Source organism: Enhydra lutris, unplaced genomic scaffold (assembly GCF_002288905.1).
Source record: "Enhydra lutris kenyoni isolate GAN:26980312 unplaced genomic scaffold, ASM228890v2 scaffoldscaffold35, whole genome shotgun sequence".
Taxonomy (NCBI): Eukaryota; Metazoa; Chordata; class Mammalia; order Carnivora; family Mustelidae; genus Enhydra; species Enhydra lutris.
In genome coordinates this window covers 15797537-15813537 of record NW_019154119.1, presented here as the reverse complement: position 1 = coordinate 15813537, position 16001 = coordinate 15797537, and the positions used below count along the sequence as shown (strand labels likewise).

Below are 16001 nucleotides of genomic sequence, written 5' to 3'. Positions count from 1 at the left end.
AGGCAGCTTTTCTCTCCTGTATTGGGACGTGTTGTCTCCACATGGCTTTTCGGCTTATGTATGCACAGAGGTTTTCTCCGGGTGGGTAACTGGAGGGACAATCTCTGGGGTGGGGGTATCTGTCTCTCCAACTTTGCCAGATATTGGCAAATCGTTCTCCCGAGGGACTGTTGCCATTTACGCTCTCAGCTCAATGCCTGGGAATGTCTCTCTCCCCATGTCCCCTTCATTACTTTGTAGCAATTATGAAGAATGCTGCGATCAACATCCAGTCCAAGTTTTGGGGTGGATGTATATTGGAAGAACTGCCAGACTGGCCTCCATAGCTGGCACACCATTTTGCACTACCACCGGCAAAGAACGTGGGTGGGTTCCAGCTTCTCCGGTCCTCACCCACACTTCTTACTGTTCCTCTTTTTTATTATAAACATGCTCGTATGTGTCAAGGAATCTCATAGAGGTTTTGCTTTGTATTTCCCTGATAACTAATAATGTTGGTCTTTTCATGTGCTTTTTGGCCCTGTACACATATTGTCCTTAGAGAGATGTCCACTCAGAACAAATCCCTTCCCATTTTTAAGTTGGGTCATTTGTCTTTTTATTGTTGAGTTGTGAGAATTCAATTTATATGCCATAGAGACTCCTTATTAGATATACAGTTTGCAAATATTTTCTCCCCTTCTGGGGGTTGTCTTTTCATTTTCCTGATGGTGCCCTTTGAAGCCCCAGAGTTTTAAGCTTTGTCAACTTTTCTTTTGATTGTCTGTACGTTTGCTGTCATACCTAAGGAGCCATCATCTGATCCAAGGTCCCAAAGATTTACACTTGTGTTTTCTTCTAAGGCTTTATTGCTTTCGCTCTGACATTCAGGTCTTTGATCCATTTGGAGTTAAACTTTTGTATGTGGTGTGAGGTAGGGGCCCAACTTCATTCTTCTACTACAGGTGACCGTCTGTGCCCATCCAGTGGTTCCAACATCACTTGTTGGAAAGACTGTTCTTTCTCTCACTGGATTGTTTTGGCACCCTTGTCAAAAAGCAATCGGTTACAAATGGGAGGGCTTATTTCTGGATTTCGATTTTGCTCCGTTCATCTGTATACGCGTCCTTATGCCAGTACCACACTCTCTTGATTACGGCAGCTTTGTTGCAGCGATACAGCTTTGCCAGCTGTATATTGTAAAGCGCACTTCTGCTGTTTCAGAAGACTGCCTAGGCCAGTGGTTCTCCAAGTGTGGACTCCTGACGGGCAGCATCATCATCACCCGGTAATTTGTTACAAATGCAAATCCTCAGGCCAGACCCTAGACTTTGTGGATCATTAACTCTGGGGATGGAGCTTAGCGATGTGTGTCCTTGCAAGCTCTTCAGGGGATTCCAACTTACGCGAAAGTTGGGGATCCCTTGCTCTGTATCCATCTAAATGACAGCCGCCGGTCGCCTATGGCTATTAAGCCCTTGAATGGTGCTAGCCCGAACTGAGATGTGTGATAAATATAGAACACACATTGAATGTCAAAGACTTAATATGAAAAAAAAAGAATGCAAAATATCTGATTCATAGGTTTTAGAGTGATTGCATGTTGAAGTAATAATATTTCCTCTATGTTGAATTAAAAAATGTATCATTCAAATTAATTTCGCCTGTGTCTTTTTACACTTAAAAATGTGTCTGTGTATGTGGGTCACATTTCCTTTCTGCTGGAATGTGGACGGTTGGCTAGGAGGTGAAATGAGAGACAAGCAGCGCTGTGGGGGTGTTATTTCCATACCACATTAGCCGCTGAACTGTTCTGGGCACAGAGTCACCTGCTGTCCTGCTCAGAACATGTACCAAGTTCTCGGGCTGCAGGAGCGCCATTTCTCCAGAGAGAACCCATCCGGAGCTGAGCTGGAAAGGCAAGTGGCCTTTTCCGGTTCAGACTGGTTGGGGACAGCGGTCAGAGCCGGTCAGAGCTCGTGTTTGTGTTTGCCTTTGGGTTTCGTGCTTGAGCCGGAGTGTGGTGCCGCCAGACAGACTCTTGGCGGCTTCCCTCATGGTTCACCAGCGTGCAAAGGATGTCGGGCCGGGTGTGCGGCTTCCCGGGCTGGAGGCTTGGCTGGACATACTGGGGGCCTGGCAGGCTACTGCTGGGTGCACCCTGCCTACCCCGGGTCATCGTGCGGGACACGGACACAGGCCCCCTTGCATCCAGCTGTGCCAACCAGCAAGGTACACCTGTCCCGGGGCTCCAGTCCTATGCACCGTGAGCACGCCTTGTGCAGCTGCGACTTCAAGATCGCCGCTCCAAGTCCCCAGCAGGTGCTTCGACAGGGTCTTGGGCCACTTCCCAAATCCTTGCTGCATCTGACCCTCTCCCCGTCCTGGTCACCTGTGGGGAGCGCTGTCCTGAGGAAGAAAGCTCCCAGAGGTTAGGGGGTCTTGTTCAGGTGACACAGCTAGAACGTACCAGAACTGGGTCTCCCGAGATTCCCTGGGATGCTCTCTTCTATACATTTGTACTGAGTCGGTCAGCCTTTGGTGAGCTGCTGATGATGCTGAAGGTAATGTCTTCTTGAGTATTTACCATGCCGCAGGCCCTTTTCATGCATTGCCTTTTTAAGTCCAAGGGAGACGTGAATATCCACGTTTTACAAATTAGGAAATCGGAACCCTGATTAGGGTTCCACTGGGATGGCTGAAGAGAATGTTCTGGACCTACTAAGGGGGGAGGAGGGAGGAGGGGGGAGGGAAGGAAGAAGGGAGTTATTACCAAGGTCCCCATGCGGGATCCAGACCTGCCTGTAGGTCTGCCTGCCCCAGAACACTGCTCACTCTCCCCTGCACCTCAGTGCGCGTGCCTTAGGGGACTCCGAAAGACAGCCCAGCCCCTGAGCCCTCACCAGAGAGCCAGGCTCCCCTCCGCACCCTTCCCCTGTTCCTCGGGGAGCAGGGGCAAGTGGGCGATGCACTGTTCAAGGAACAAAACAAGGTCCTGAGAGCCCCGGGTCCTGACGACCGGGTCCCAGGGCCCAGCTTTGAGACTCGAGGGGGACAGCTGGGCAGGTGGGGTGGGAAACAGAAGATGAGAAGATATGTTGGCCTGTCTTAGCTTGTGTGGCCATAACAATATCTTGAGACTGAGAGGCCTGACATTTCTCTCTCACAGCTTCGGAGGCTGGAAGTCCAAGCCCAAGGTGTTGGCAGACTCAGAATCTGTTGAGGGCTCCTTCCCCGCCTTGCACTTGGCCTTCTTGCCGTGTCCTCACATGGCCCCTATGGAGAGCCAGAGAGATCTCATTCCCTCCTCCTCTTCTTATAAGGCACCAATCCTCTTGGATGAGGAGCCCATCCTTATGACCTCATTAACCTTAATTACTTCCTAAAAGGCCCCTCTCCAAATACAGGCAGGTGTGCTGGGGCTTCAGTGTACGACTCTGCAGGGGCGCAGCTCAGTCCATAGCAGGGGAGTCTGTCTAGGCGAAGGGACACTCTAGTTTATCTTGATACCTGGGCACCTGCAAGGGGGAAGGGGGAAGGGGGAAGGGGGAAGGGAGACCCATCTGAATGTGCCTCTGAGTCACGATCCCTAGGTAAGCCACTGGTCACAGCATCTGCCTCGGGGTCCTTCACGAGCACTGGTGGACCTCAGGGAGAGGCAAGGTGGCTTCGCCCTCCCATTTCCCTGATCAGCCTCTGATCCACGCTGACCCCAGGCAGGATCCAGCCATCCCAGCAAGTCTTCTTCTTGGTGCCGCCAGCAAGTTCTCTGACTGTGTCCTCCGGGTTGCACTTCTGGGGTCAGGGGCAGGGTGGGCAGCCAGAGGGCAGTATCTAGCCCAAGGGAGCATGGTCCACTCCATTCCCAGCAGCCACACTTCTCTCCTCTGCAGTTACAGTGACACAGAGGACCAGAGTCAAAAGAGGACCTGGAGACGAGTGGGCCTTCACTTCTTCAAGCTTTCAGAAGCAGGGGCCTGTGGGCTAGAACCCTGGTTATTGGAAAGGACCTCCTTAGATAGGATTATCATTATTATTTTTAAAGATTTTATTCACTTATTTTGAGAGAGAGAGAGCATAAGCACGGGGAGCAGCAGGCAGAGGGAGAGGAGAAGCAGGATCCCCACGGAGCAGGGAGCCCAATGTGGAACTTGATCCCAGGACCCTGGGATCATGACCTTCGAGGAAGGCAGACGCTTAACCGACTAAGCCACCCAGGTGCCCTAAATCAGTTATTATTACGACTAATGAGGCTCATTCCCGACTTAATTTGTTTATAGCCATGGTATGGAAGACAAATTGTATATAGAGCAGGCCACCTCTTACATGTTGAATTGTTCCCCCATAAAGATGTTGAAGTCCTAATCTCTGGTACCTGTGAACATGACCCTGCTTGGAAACAGCGTCTTTGCCCATGGTCAAGCTCATTAGAATGGGCTCTAATCCAGTATGACTGGTGTTCTTCCACAAGGGGGGGAATTTGGACACGGAGGCAGACACACACAGAGGAACGATGACAGGAAGACATAGGGAGAAGACGGCCATCTGTAAGCCAAGAAGCCCCTGATGGAAATCAGGGGAGAGGCCTGGAACAGATTCCCCCTCAGGTCCCTCAGAAGGAACCTACCTTGCTGACACACGGATCCTGGATCTCCCAGTCTCCAGAACTCTGAGACAATAAACGTCTTAGTTTGAGCCAGCCAGCCTGGGGTACTTCCTTACGGCGGCCCCAGGACACTCACAGGGCACCATATCCTGTGTTTGCTTGTTGCTTTGCTCTAGTTTATTAAATTCAGAAGTACCTACTGAGTCACTACCGCATGGCCCGCAAGAATGAAAGGAAGAGGTCAGGTTGTCTCTCACCTGAGGGAGACACTCCTCCTTTAGATGTTCTGAATCGGAGGCAGAGGCATGGCGACATGCTCACCCACTCCATGGTTTTCTCCCAGACCCCTGCAGCCAGGTAGCCCGGTGTGACTAATTCTGGTCCCTGAATGCGGACCCATGTTATGTGTGCCTCCTCTAGGCCTGGCTCCCGATGACCCTGAAACCCCCCCTTACCTCCAATATCCCCCCCGCCCCTGCCACCAGCACGATCTCTTCCCTTGTTGCTGGCTGGGAGTCAAGGGGCAGCGGTTCCTCAGAAGCCCTGAAAGAAGAATCTCGAAATGGAAGAGATGTTGGTGGAATCTCGAGACGGAAGAACGCCCGTGAGGAGCCTTCCCCGTGCCCCCTGACCTGGCGTCAAAGCACAGCCCGAGTGAGAAGTGGGTTTTACGTGTGACCACGGCAGAACATGACCTACGCCACTGAACCCAGTATCTGTGGTCACCCAGCTGACGGGCCTGGGCTTGACTGGGGGGTGGGTGGTTCTCACCTACAGCCCTACCCTCTGCGCCGACAGACAGAGGAAGGCTGCTCAGTGCCCCTGGCCCCTGGTCGGCGGAGAAGGAGAGATGCTGCCCCTGGGTACCAGAGCCATTCCGTGTAACCTCACCACAGCCCCACACGGCTGACTCTCACTGTCACTATTGCATTTAATCCCCACAGCAGGGCTGCCTAGGAGACTAACTCCCTGTGGGGCTGGTTTTGCCATTTGCTTGCTGAGAGAGGGGTCTGGGCTCTCAGACCACCTGGCCTGCCGGACCCTCTCTTCCTGCCCAGCCGCCCACCAACATTCCTCCCGGCAGCCTCCTGTGGAGTGGGAGTTCATTCGCGGTGTTTTTGTGGAGGAGGCTTTGCAGGAGGATTTGAGTTTTCCCCTGGAGACGCCAGAAAGACAGTCTGTCTCAGCCTAACACTAACGCCCAGCTCCACATTCAGGGCTGTTTCTGTGGTTACCTTTCTTCGGGGATATTTGGGGTGGGCGGTGGTGGTAGTGGTGGGTGTGGGTATGTGTTTGCTTTTCCAGGGCCCAGATTTTCCGGAGCTACTGGGGTGAGAGGCTCTGGGAAGCACAGTCCCTTATTCCTTCCCTCTGTGCAGGTGCCTTAGAAGGGGGACAGAGGAAGTCCGTAGGAAACACAGGTCTGTCTCCCTCCCTGACTCCCAGGCCACCTGTCCCTGGGACCGAGATGTCCACCAAACCCCTTCCTCAGCAGAGATGGAAGACCCACAGCATGTCGGGGAGGGAAGGACCAGAAGAAGCCTGCTCCTCCTTCCGTCCTTTTTATAGACGGGGAAACCAAGCCCTCCGGAGTTTCGGGGACTCGCCCAAATCACCCAGAACCGACAAAGGCGACCAGAACTGGAACTCAGGTGTCCCTCCTCCGGGTCCTCAGCTCCTTCCCAGAAAGAGGCGCGGGAAGGCTGGTGGTAACAGCTCAGGGGCCTGGCGGCGAGGGGGCCAGAGGGCGCCGGGAGGCGGCCAGGGCCGAATCCGGCCTCTTCCCTTTCTGGGCCACACTTCCTGCAGAGGACCGGGGAGGCGGGGGAGTGGGCGCCGAGCTGGTCCCTCCCGGTGCCGCCTCCCCGCCTCTCCCACACCCGCAGGCCAGAGGCCAAGGGTTAGGGAGGCGGAACCGGTGCTCAGCTCCGCTCCTGCCCCGAAAGCCACTAGGCCTGGGGCCGGGTCAGAGCCTAGGCTGGGCGGAGAGCGCGCTAAAGCGCATCGAGGGACCCGGCTCGGACGGCTCCGAGGCCCGGCACCCGAGGGCCCGCAAGAGGCGTGGTTAGGGACAGGGGCGCGACCCGAGCGGGCTTGGTGGGCGGGGCCAAGTCTGGGGGCGTGGCCGGGCGGGGGCGGGTCCGCAGGAAACTTGAGCGCCAGCCCCGGCCGCACGCCCCGCCCCCGGCCTCCGCCTCCGGGTCCCGCCTTCAAGTCCCTTCCTTCCCGGTGCTGGCGGGAGGGCCGCGGCTACTGCAGGCGGCGGACGGGCGGACCGGCGGACGGGCGGGCGTCTCCACCTCGCTCCCTCCCTCGCTGCCTGCTTCCTTTTGTTTTTCTGGGAGGCGATGAGCACAGGGCCGGCGCGGAGGCTGCGGGTGCACGGAGGCCCGCGCTCCTAGCCACCCTCCCGGCCTCGGAGCGCTCGTCCCGGGCAGCGGCCCGCGCCCGCCCCAGCACCAGCTGCGCCGAACTTGGGCTCGGGAAGCCGGCGGACCGCGTCCTGCGCCGGAGCAGGTAGGGCAGCAGGGGACTGCCGGCTGCGGGCAGTGCGGGCGTGTGCACCGGCGTGAGCTGCGACCGGGCTCTCTGCGTGTGTGTGTGTGTGTGTGTGTGTGTCCGCGCGCGTGTGTGTTGGGGGTGCCTGTGTTTGCGTCGTAGAGTTGTGGGTGACCGCGGACGGTGGTGTATCCCTGGAATGGCGTATCCTCGTGGGGATCCGTGTGTACTGTGGGTGTGCACATTTGGGGTTGCGTTTGTGGAATTGTGTGTCCGGGCGCAGTTGCTGGTGGGGACGGGTGCGGGGCGGGTGGCTGGTGTGAGCGGCTGCGCGTGGGGCGCGGGCAGCGGGGTGGGCGTGGGCAGTCCATCCCTGCGTGCCGAGCCCTCTGTCCCCCGCCGGCCGGCGCAGTGCGGAGCTCCAGGGGCCCCGGGGACAGCTGGCATCCGAAGGAGCTAGCGCGGGCCTCTGGGGCAGCGTGGGCTAGCCCCCCTGGGGGGCCGGTCCGTGCGGCCCACGTGGGTGGCAGGTGGGCTCCGGCCAGGGTAGGGGACCGGCTCGGCGGCCATCTGCTCCCTCCCCACTAGGCCGAGGGGCGACGGACAGAGCCGTGCTCCGGAGTTAGGAGACCTGGCCTCGCCGTGACCCGCACTGCGACCTGGGCCAGACACGCCACCTTCTCTGGTAGAGGTTTGCTTCTCTAGCAAATGGGGACAGTTCCTCCCCCGGGGTCTGCCGTGACATTTCAAAGGAGAACGCATCAAAGATGGCTCTTGGCCCGGTGCTTGGCACATAGTAGGTGCTAAGTTAATTGAATTAGTGTCAATTGGTGCCTCTTTTTTTTTTTTAACCCTTTTTTTATTCTTTATCTTGGGTGGGGCTATTGCATCCCCTGCCCCCACCCCCACCCATCACGCCCCTAACTTAACTGCGAAGCACCGAGATTCGAGAAAGTTTAGGCTGCCGGCTGCGCTGCCTGCTCGCCGCACCTCCCTGGCGGCGCCGCCTCGGGCGTGCAGCAGGGAAGGCTCCCGCGCCCGAGCTGGGGGTCCCTCTCCTGGCCAACTGCGGCGGCTGCTGAATGAGTCGGGAGCCTTTTTGTTCAACAAGTGCCTAGTCCCCGGGGCTTGCGGCTCACGGAGTCAGGGCGTGAAAGTGGCGCTCCCCGCAGAGACGGACCTCGGGCTCCCAGGGCATCCTGGCCGGGCCTGGTCAAGCTGAACGCCATCCCCTTGACTCCCGGCCGATACCGAGTCCCCCTAGAGGAGGGTGTTTGCCAGGACCGCAAGTCCTGCCTGGGGCCTCGGAGTCGGACCCTCTGACCCTCCCCCCATCCACCCAAGGGCGGTTCTGTTGATCAGCCTTACGCAGGAGCCCAGGGGTCCGGGGGATCCTTCCTCCTAGTCCTACACCTTAATTTTTAAAATATTTAGTTCGAAGCCTACTACTACGTAACACTGAACTGCAGTGAACACGCACACCCTGGAACCACGATTCGCTCTCAGGGAGAGTCCTGCCAACTGCAGCATCACGCTTGGGAGACCCAGCGGGGCCAGCTGGCCCAGGCTGGCCTGCTGCCTTCTGCCAGAGCTGGTGATTCCTTCCCTCCATCGCTGTGGCTTCTTTCTTCCTCTCAGGACCCTTCCCAGTTGGAAAAACAAATAAGCTTTCGCGATGGGAGTTGCGGAGGGCAAGGTGCATGGTTTTCTCAAAATGGAGCAAAGGCCTGGAAGGGGCAAGGGGGGGCGTGGGGCTGAGCAGCGGGGCTGTGCCTAGGGATGGGATGTGTCTCCCGGGGTCACCTGCCCCCCGTGGGTGTGCTCAGGAAAGCTAGAATCCTTTGCAGGATTTTATGACACAGGAGCAGAAGGCTCTTGCTTGGTCTGTCTTCGGCCGGCCCCAGATGCTGAGGTCTTAGCGGTGACGGCAGGCGGGGGGACCTGGAGGAGCCAAGTGTTCATCTGATTGGGTGTGAGGGGCACACTTAGAATGCAACCTGCTTTTTTTCTGTTGCAGAAAATGATTTTATAACCTAGAGGAGAAAAGGGCTTTTCATCTGAATCCTACTGTCTTCCCCATAATCAGATTGAGTAATAATGGGGAAAAAAAAATCAGGCTGGCTTTCTTAGCTCAGAAGACAGACCAAAAGCTGGGCTGTTTGTTGTTGGGGTTGCTGTTTTGTATTTTCCTGGTTAAAACCAGCCCTTTGTCTCAAGCAAACCAGTGCTTCGGCCCTAGATCTATTTCTGTTTCACTTTTGAGAGTGCCTCTAATTACTGAGCTCTTGAGGTTTTGTTGGATAATGTGCCAGAGGGAAGGCCCGGGGGCTCTGCCTCCCGCCTGCCTGCCGTGGGATGTGCTGACTTTTAGCCTTGCCTGCTCCCTTCGGGTCCCACTTGGATGCTTTCCGAAAGGTGAAAAATAGATGTCAGCGTGCGATAATAATTTGGGACACCTGGCATTGGCCATCAGATGCCTGGAAGCGCAGACTTGTGGAGAAACAACAGGTCAGACCCCCAGAAGAACAGAGATTTGCCCAAACCTGAGCCGGTGATCTGTTCATTTCCAATAAGCCCTCTAGAGGGAAACTCTAAGAGATAGAAAGGAGCTCAGACTAATGCCTTCAGAATTTTATCTTAATGCCCCTTTCTGGCCACTGGGCTGTGCAGAATTAGAAATACAAGCTGTTGAGGGACAAGGAGTGGCCTCGCCTTAGTGCACAGTCCCCATGGGGGCCTCCTCCTTCCTGAGCTCTGTCTCTACCTGGAGCTGCTCTGGAGTTTCATCCTGGTAAAGCAGTAGTGCTGTCTTTTGGGGGGGGGGGGTCCTGGGGGGTAGGGGGCTTGGACCCACTGCCTTTTTTGGCTCCATGTGCACACTTACTTGTAAGGCTTGCTTTTTCCCATAGAATACCCTATTGAGCGTTTGTGTATCAGGCAGTCTGTCTCCCCCTTACGCCTGTGGTCCTTCCTCGGTCCCAACTTATCCTGGGACCTTGTATGGCCACTTGTAAGTGACAAAAGCGCCCAGGTCACTTGGGGACCGGTGTTAATCCGGGATACTATTAAGGAGCCCCACAGTTACTTGGCACTACGGGGTAAGCTGTTTGGCGACTGACATTTTATCTAGATGAGGATCAAGTTTGTGTTAGAACTGAGCGTGCCAGCAAGCCCTGAACCAAGCTTGTTTGTGAGGGGACAGTCTTTCCAATCTGTGAGTCGCCAGCCTGGGATCAGTGGGGGATTAGGTGTGTTTTGCTAGTGTGTCAGTCCCGGATGTCATTGTGTTTGTGGAAGGAGGGCACTTACCAACCTTAACCGTGCTCTGTCTACCTTGGGATTCACCATTCTCCTACAGTCTCATTGGATTTCTTTGGTGTTTCCCCCGCCCACACGTAAGGCCGTGCATCTCACGTGGCTCTTGTCCTCTTCCCTTTGGGTTGAGTTTCTAATCAGGGGATGACAGGTAGTGGTATATGGAGATAGCAGAATAGGCTTAGGGGCTGTCCCGGTGACTCTTGCTCCATGGGGGGGTAAATGTTTCTTTCAAGTCACTTTCCACCCCCCCCCCAAAAAAAAAGGTTGGAGTCTAGTGGCATGGGTTTTAATGTAACTTCCGGTAATCAGTATGGTTTGACAGGTGAACGTTTCTTAGGCACTGATGAGCAAGGTGCGAGTCTAAAGAGATATTTTTTTTTATCATCAGGAAAGCACAGTAAATCCTTTAAGAGAGCCCTGCCTTGGCCATGTCCTTTCAAGTATAATTGAATTTCAGAGGCAAAGCTTCATATCTCTGTATTTATGAGGCATGACTAACTAAAGACACTTACGGAGAGATCCCAGGCTCTTCCTGTTGCAGCCCTCCCCTGCTGGCATCAGGTGGGCAAAGATGTCTTCTTGGGGCTCTTTTCATCTACCTTTTTTTCTTTTTTTTAAAGATTTTATTTATTTATTTGAGAGCAAGAGCAAGCGAGCAAGAGGGAGCGCATGAGCGGGGGCGGGGAGCAGAGAGAGAGGAAGAGACAGACGCCCCCTGCTGAAGCAGGGAGCCCACTTCGGGGCTCGATCTCAGGACCTGAGATCACGACCCCTGAGCTGAAGGCAAACGCTTCACTGACTGAGCCCCCTGTGTGCCCCTTCATTTACCGTCATAAGCCAAGTGCACCCCGCCCTCCCCCGCTAATCCAGCAGCCGTGTTTTCCAGATATCTGTTGCTTTGAGCTCTTCAGGTGCAGCTCAGGTGGGCAGGAAGCCAGGAGACGGGTCGGGGTGCTGGCATCAGTCCCACCTGCCTCACGTGACGATGAGAAGTTTCTGAGGAGCGAGGGATGGGTCGGTGACCCTTGGCTAAGAAGCACTCAGGCTAGTTAAGTTTGTATTCCCCGGGTAAGGCTGCCGTGATCTGCAGACAGGAAGAAGGCTTTGGGGGGTGTGCGGTTCCCGTGGGAGTCTCCCTAGATTGCCTCGGGACCCTGATGCCCCAGCTGGAAGCTTCCTTTGCTCTGTGCCTCTTTCGGCCGGGGAGGGGTCCCTTAGGCACCGTTCTACGTGCTCTCCTCTCACCTGGGCTCACGTCTGTGCGCTGGCTGGCAGGTGAGCAGACCTGAGCTCTTCCCACGCTCAGACCCAGCCCTGTGGTACACGCTCCGTGCTGCTCCACATCAAAGCAGAGCCCAGAACTTTCCTCCAGGCGGGTCCCTCTGCCTGTTGTAGTGATTGCCTCTTGCCTACTCATTCCGTACAGCTAGAAATCTCAGGAGTGTTTCTGGGCTCTTTTCCCTTTTCTTCATCCAGGAATCCTGAGTCGGTCAGTCGTCTGAGGCCCTAGCCCTCCTCTCCAACCCCACGACTCCTGTCTCTACAGGGCCAAGCTTTCTTGTCCCTTATCCTGGGGCCCTGCTTCCACCTGGGTCATTGCTGTCATCAGATCACTGTGGGAAACAGATTTTGTCATCTCACTCTACACTATGGTCCCCGCCCCCCGAGTCCCCTACCCCCGCTCCTCCCCACCCCAAGTTCATGCTCTTGCTCTGTAAGACACCTGCTGAGTGCCTTGCTCCAAGCCGGACTCTGAAACCCAGACCCGGGCTTCCTTCCTGCCAGAGCCCAGCTTGGGCTGCGGGTTGGGGAGCCGGGTTGGGGAGCCGTCCTGAGGAGCCCTCAGACCTTGATAAGAGCTCCAAGGAAGCTCCTCCCCCTGGGCTGGGGGGCGGGCAGGGGGTGGGGTGGGGGGGTGCTGGCTCCCAGCTGTGCTAGAAGGGGTGCAGGTGTCTGGGGGGAGGTGGGACCTGGAGGGTGAGGCTGGTGGGGTTGCCACAGCACCTGCCTTTCTTCTCTCCCACCCAGACTTCTTTATCGGCTAAACTCCTACTCATCCTTGGGGAAAAAAAAAATCTTTTTAACTAACAGCTTTATTGAGATACAGTTTATATACCGTGAAGTGTACCCATTTCAAATGTACAATCCAGTACTTTTCAGTAAATTTACAGAATTGTGCAGCCGTCACCACAATCCAGTTTTAGAACCTTTGCAGCATCACCCCAGAAAGCTCCCTCCTGCCCGTTTACTGTCACTCTCTGTCCCCGCCCCCATCCCCAGGCAACCGCCAATGGGCTTTCTGTCTCTACCTCTGCCTTTTCTTCCTCCCTCTCGGGTATAGGTTTGGCTGCAGGGCCTTCTCCTTGAGGCTTTCCTGGAGTTTTCCATTGAGAATTGGTTGCTCCCTCAGGCTGATCAAAGAGGCTGGGTGCTCGCCCGCAGGGGGCCGGCCAGCTCTTTGACGCCCTGACTTGGTCCTTCTGGCCCCCATCCCTCCCCTAGCGCAGCGCTGGGCCCCTGGGCTGCTCCCAGGGCCTGTTGGCTGCTCTGCGCTCAGGTGAAGTTGCTCCCCCCCATTTCTTTTGTGGGCTCCCGAGTATCCAGCAGGGGGGTTTGGATTTAAAGTACAGAGTGAGGGGCACCTGGGTGGCTCAGTCAGTTAAGCGTCTGCCTTCGGCTCAGGTCATGATCTCAGAGTTCTGGGATCGAGGCCTGCATTGGGCTCTCTATAGAGAGCCCAATGCAGGCCTCGATCCCAGAACTCTGAGATCATGACCTGAGCCAAAGGCAGAGGCTTAACCCACTGAGCCACCCAGGCGCTCTAAACCCATTTTTTTTTTTTATAGATTTTTATTTATTTGACAGAGAGAGAGATCACAAGTAGAGAAAGAGAGGAGGAGGCAGGCTCCCTGCCTAAGCAGAGAGCCTGATGCGGGACTCGATCCCAGAACCCTGAGATCAGGACCTCTGCTGAAGGCAGAGGCTTCACCCACTGAGCCACCCAGGCAGCTCCTAAACCCATTTTTTTAAACGAGAAAATCTAGGATGCCTGGAGCACACCAACTCACCCAAAACCTTGGGCAAGGAGAAGAACCAAGAATGAAGCCAGGTCAAGTTCTCTCCCACCCGTGTTTGGTAGCCACGATCTGCCCTTCTGGGGCTTTTCCCAGAGTGATGTTCAGTTTCTCTTGTCAGGGTCTCCAAGCCATGGAAGTTCCTTGTAGGGAATGAGTGGTGCATGCCGCGTCTCCATTTGCCCCAGTACTTGGCTCACAGCTGACGGGGTAGCAGTGACGTAAGTGTGCGTGGGCGCAGGGAGGTCTCCCGGGAGGTAGACAGACAGGGGCCCTGGGAGGGGAGCGTACTTGCCTGGGTTGTGCATTTCAGAAGAACTTCCCTTCTTGGGTTATTTTTGTTCTTCAAGGAAAAGCAGAGAAGACCCATTTTGCAGATTGCAAATTGAGTCACAGAAATGTACAGACAGGTAGATCTGGGTCGGGTGTGTAGGCCACTGGGTCCCAAATGGTCTCTCTTCACTGTCTGTTAACTAACAAAATTAAAAAAACAAAAACAAAAGGAAAGCTCTCCAATAGGGCTAAAAAACAAAACTGAAAGAAAGCACAAATGGTGTCTCTCTCCCGCTGAGGCAGAGAACTTTCTCGGTAGACAGCAAGAGTGTCTTGTGTCTTTCGGAAGATGGCGGATGTTGGGGTCCGGCAGGCCTGGGTTTGAGTCAGGCTCTGTTCCGTCATTTATCTTCTGGGTGATGCTTTCTGAGCCTGTTCATGAAGGGATTCCGTGGCCACGTTAGACTGTCACGTGGGATGTGGATGTAGAGTTGTCGTGGTGGAGTCATCAACTAGTCACGTTTCTGTGGTTAAGTGGTGGCCATTACTGCTATTTAACGTTCCCGGGAGGCGTTCCTCCTCTGCCACTAAGGTTTTCTTCTCATATTCGGGTTTATTAGGCACCTTTTGACCCAGACTGTAGGAGCAAAGCATTTGTTGTGAGAGCCTGTGCGTGTGTGTGAAGGCTCCCGGAAGGGAGCTGGTGCGGGCCATGATTTGGAAGTCAGGGAGCTGCCATATTGGATTGCCCAGCTCATGTCTTCTCAGAAGCCTTTCTGAGGGTCTCTGCACTCTGGGGGCTGCCCAAAGCGATCCAGGCGAGGTCATTCTGCAGATCTAGGTAGGTTGTTCCTCAGACCCAGGGAGGCCCTGATCTCTTGATCCCTTGCCTCCAAGAGTGGTTGGAACCATTTTTTGGGTTGGCTTGCGAGCGTGCTAGTGTGCCTGGAGACTCTTGGGAACACCGGCAGCGTTTCCATTCTCTGTGGCTGTGTGTCTGGATCACAGCACGTTTTTTCCCCCTCCAGCAGCAAAATGCTCAAGTCCCTGCTTCCTTCCTGTGCATTTAACAGACGTTTCCAGAAAATAGAATTGACGACAGCTCCCCACCCTTCCCTGTCACTCCCATCCTTTCCCTTTGCCGTGCTGCAATCCATTTTTGGAGGGAAGCGAGAACCTCTCAAAATCAATCATCTGGGTTTAAAAACAAATCATTTCCAACATCGTACGATTTTCTGTATTTACATGTGGGGCTGGGGAGTCACTCCTGCCAGAGTGAGTGTGGGATGTCTAGAAAAGCCTGTGCCCCAACCGTGGGCCCAAGGCAGGGCTGTGGGTGGGCAGGACTGGTGGCTCGCTCTCTCTCTCGCTCTCTCTCTCTCAGCCCTCTCCAAAGCGTGGGGCGGCAGTGGCAGGAATAAGCCTTTATTAAAAATCCTCAGTCATGCAGTGCCAATCCCATGCTTGGTGACGCAGCCTGGACAGTCTGGCTCGGCTTCCAAGGGTGGGAGACGAAATCTGTTGGCTGCTTTGCCGTCTTTGGGTGTCTTTCTTGTAAGTACGGGAAGGTAGGAAGAGGCCTGGGACAGTGTTGAGGCTCGGCTTTCGTTCACGCTGCACCTTTGGCCCTTAGGGTCCATTCTTATTCTCTGGGGTGTGTTTGTCCCTCCTCTTTCTCTCTGAAGGTGGGATAAAGAATTGCCGCTTTTATTATCTTATATTCTTGGTGATACGCTATTATCTGCCCTCAAAACAAATGGCCTGGCTGATTGTTTTCAGAGCTAGCTGTGAGGAGAAAGCTCATGCATTTGGGAGTGATTTTTGCTGTCTTGGAGGAAGTAGGGGGAGGGGGTTTTTAGCACAGGTGAGGAATTCCAGGTCCTCTCGGCCAGGGCCCCCCAAGCAGCTTGAAGATCTCACTGTGGCCCATTTCCCCTTCCCCTGTGCTTTATCCTGGGCCACATGCTGGCTTCCCAGCACACCCGTGTTATCAGTCTCACCATTACTATCCCCGTCATCACCGCCATCGCTGTCATCACCATCCTCCTCCCCTCCTCCTCACCGTCATCGCCACCATCACCGTCATCTTCCTCATCACCACCATCCCCCTCTCCACCACCATCACTTTCCTATTCCTTCTCACCATCACCACCACCATCACCATCATCATTCTCTTTCTTCTCATCACCATCATCACCATCACCCTCCTCCTCCCTCCCTCCTCCTCACCATCATCATCCCATTGTCATCAC

The 16001-nt window shown here is 55.1% G+C and overlaps 1 protein-coding gene across 1 annotated transcript in view; it reads left to right on the top strand.

The window, feature by feature from the left end:
* Nucleotides 1-6838: 6838 nt before the first annotated feature.
* LOC111154108 (hippocalcin like 1) overlaps nucleotides 6839-16001 on the top strand; it is a 109447-nt gene continuing 100284 nt past the window's right edge. The window contains exon 1 of the mRNA XM_022513497.1: nucleotides 6839-7102. The gene's annotated coding sequence lies outside the window, so the exon portion shown is untranslated. The remainder of the gene's footprint in view (nucleotides 7103-16001) is intronic.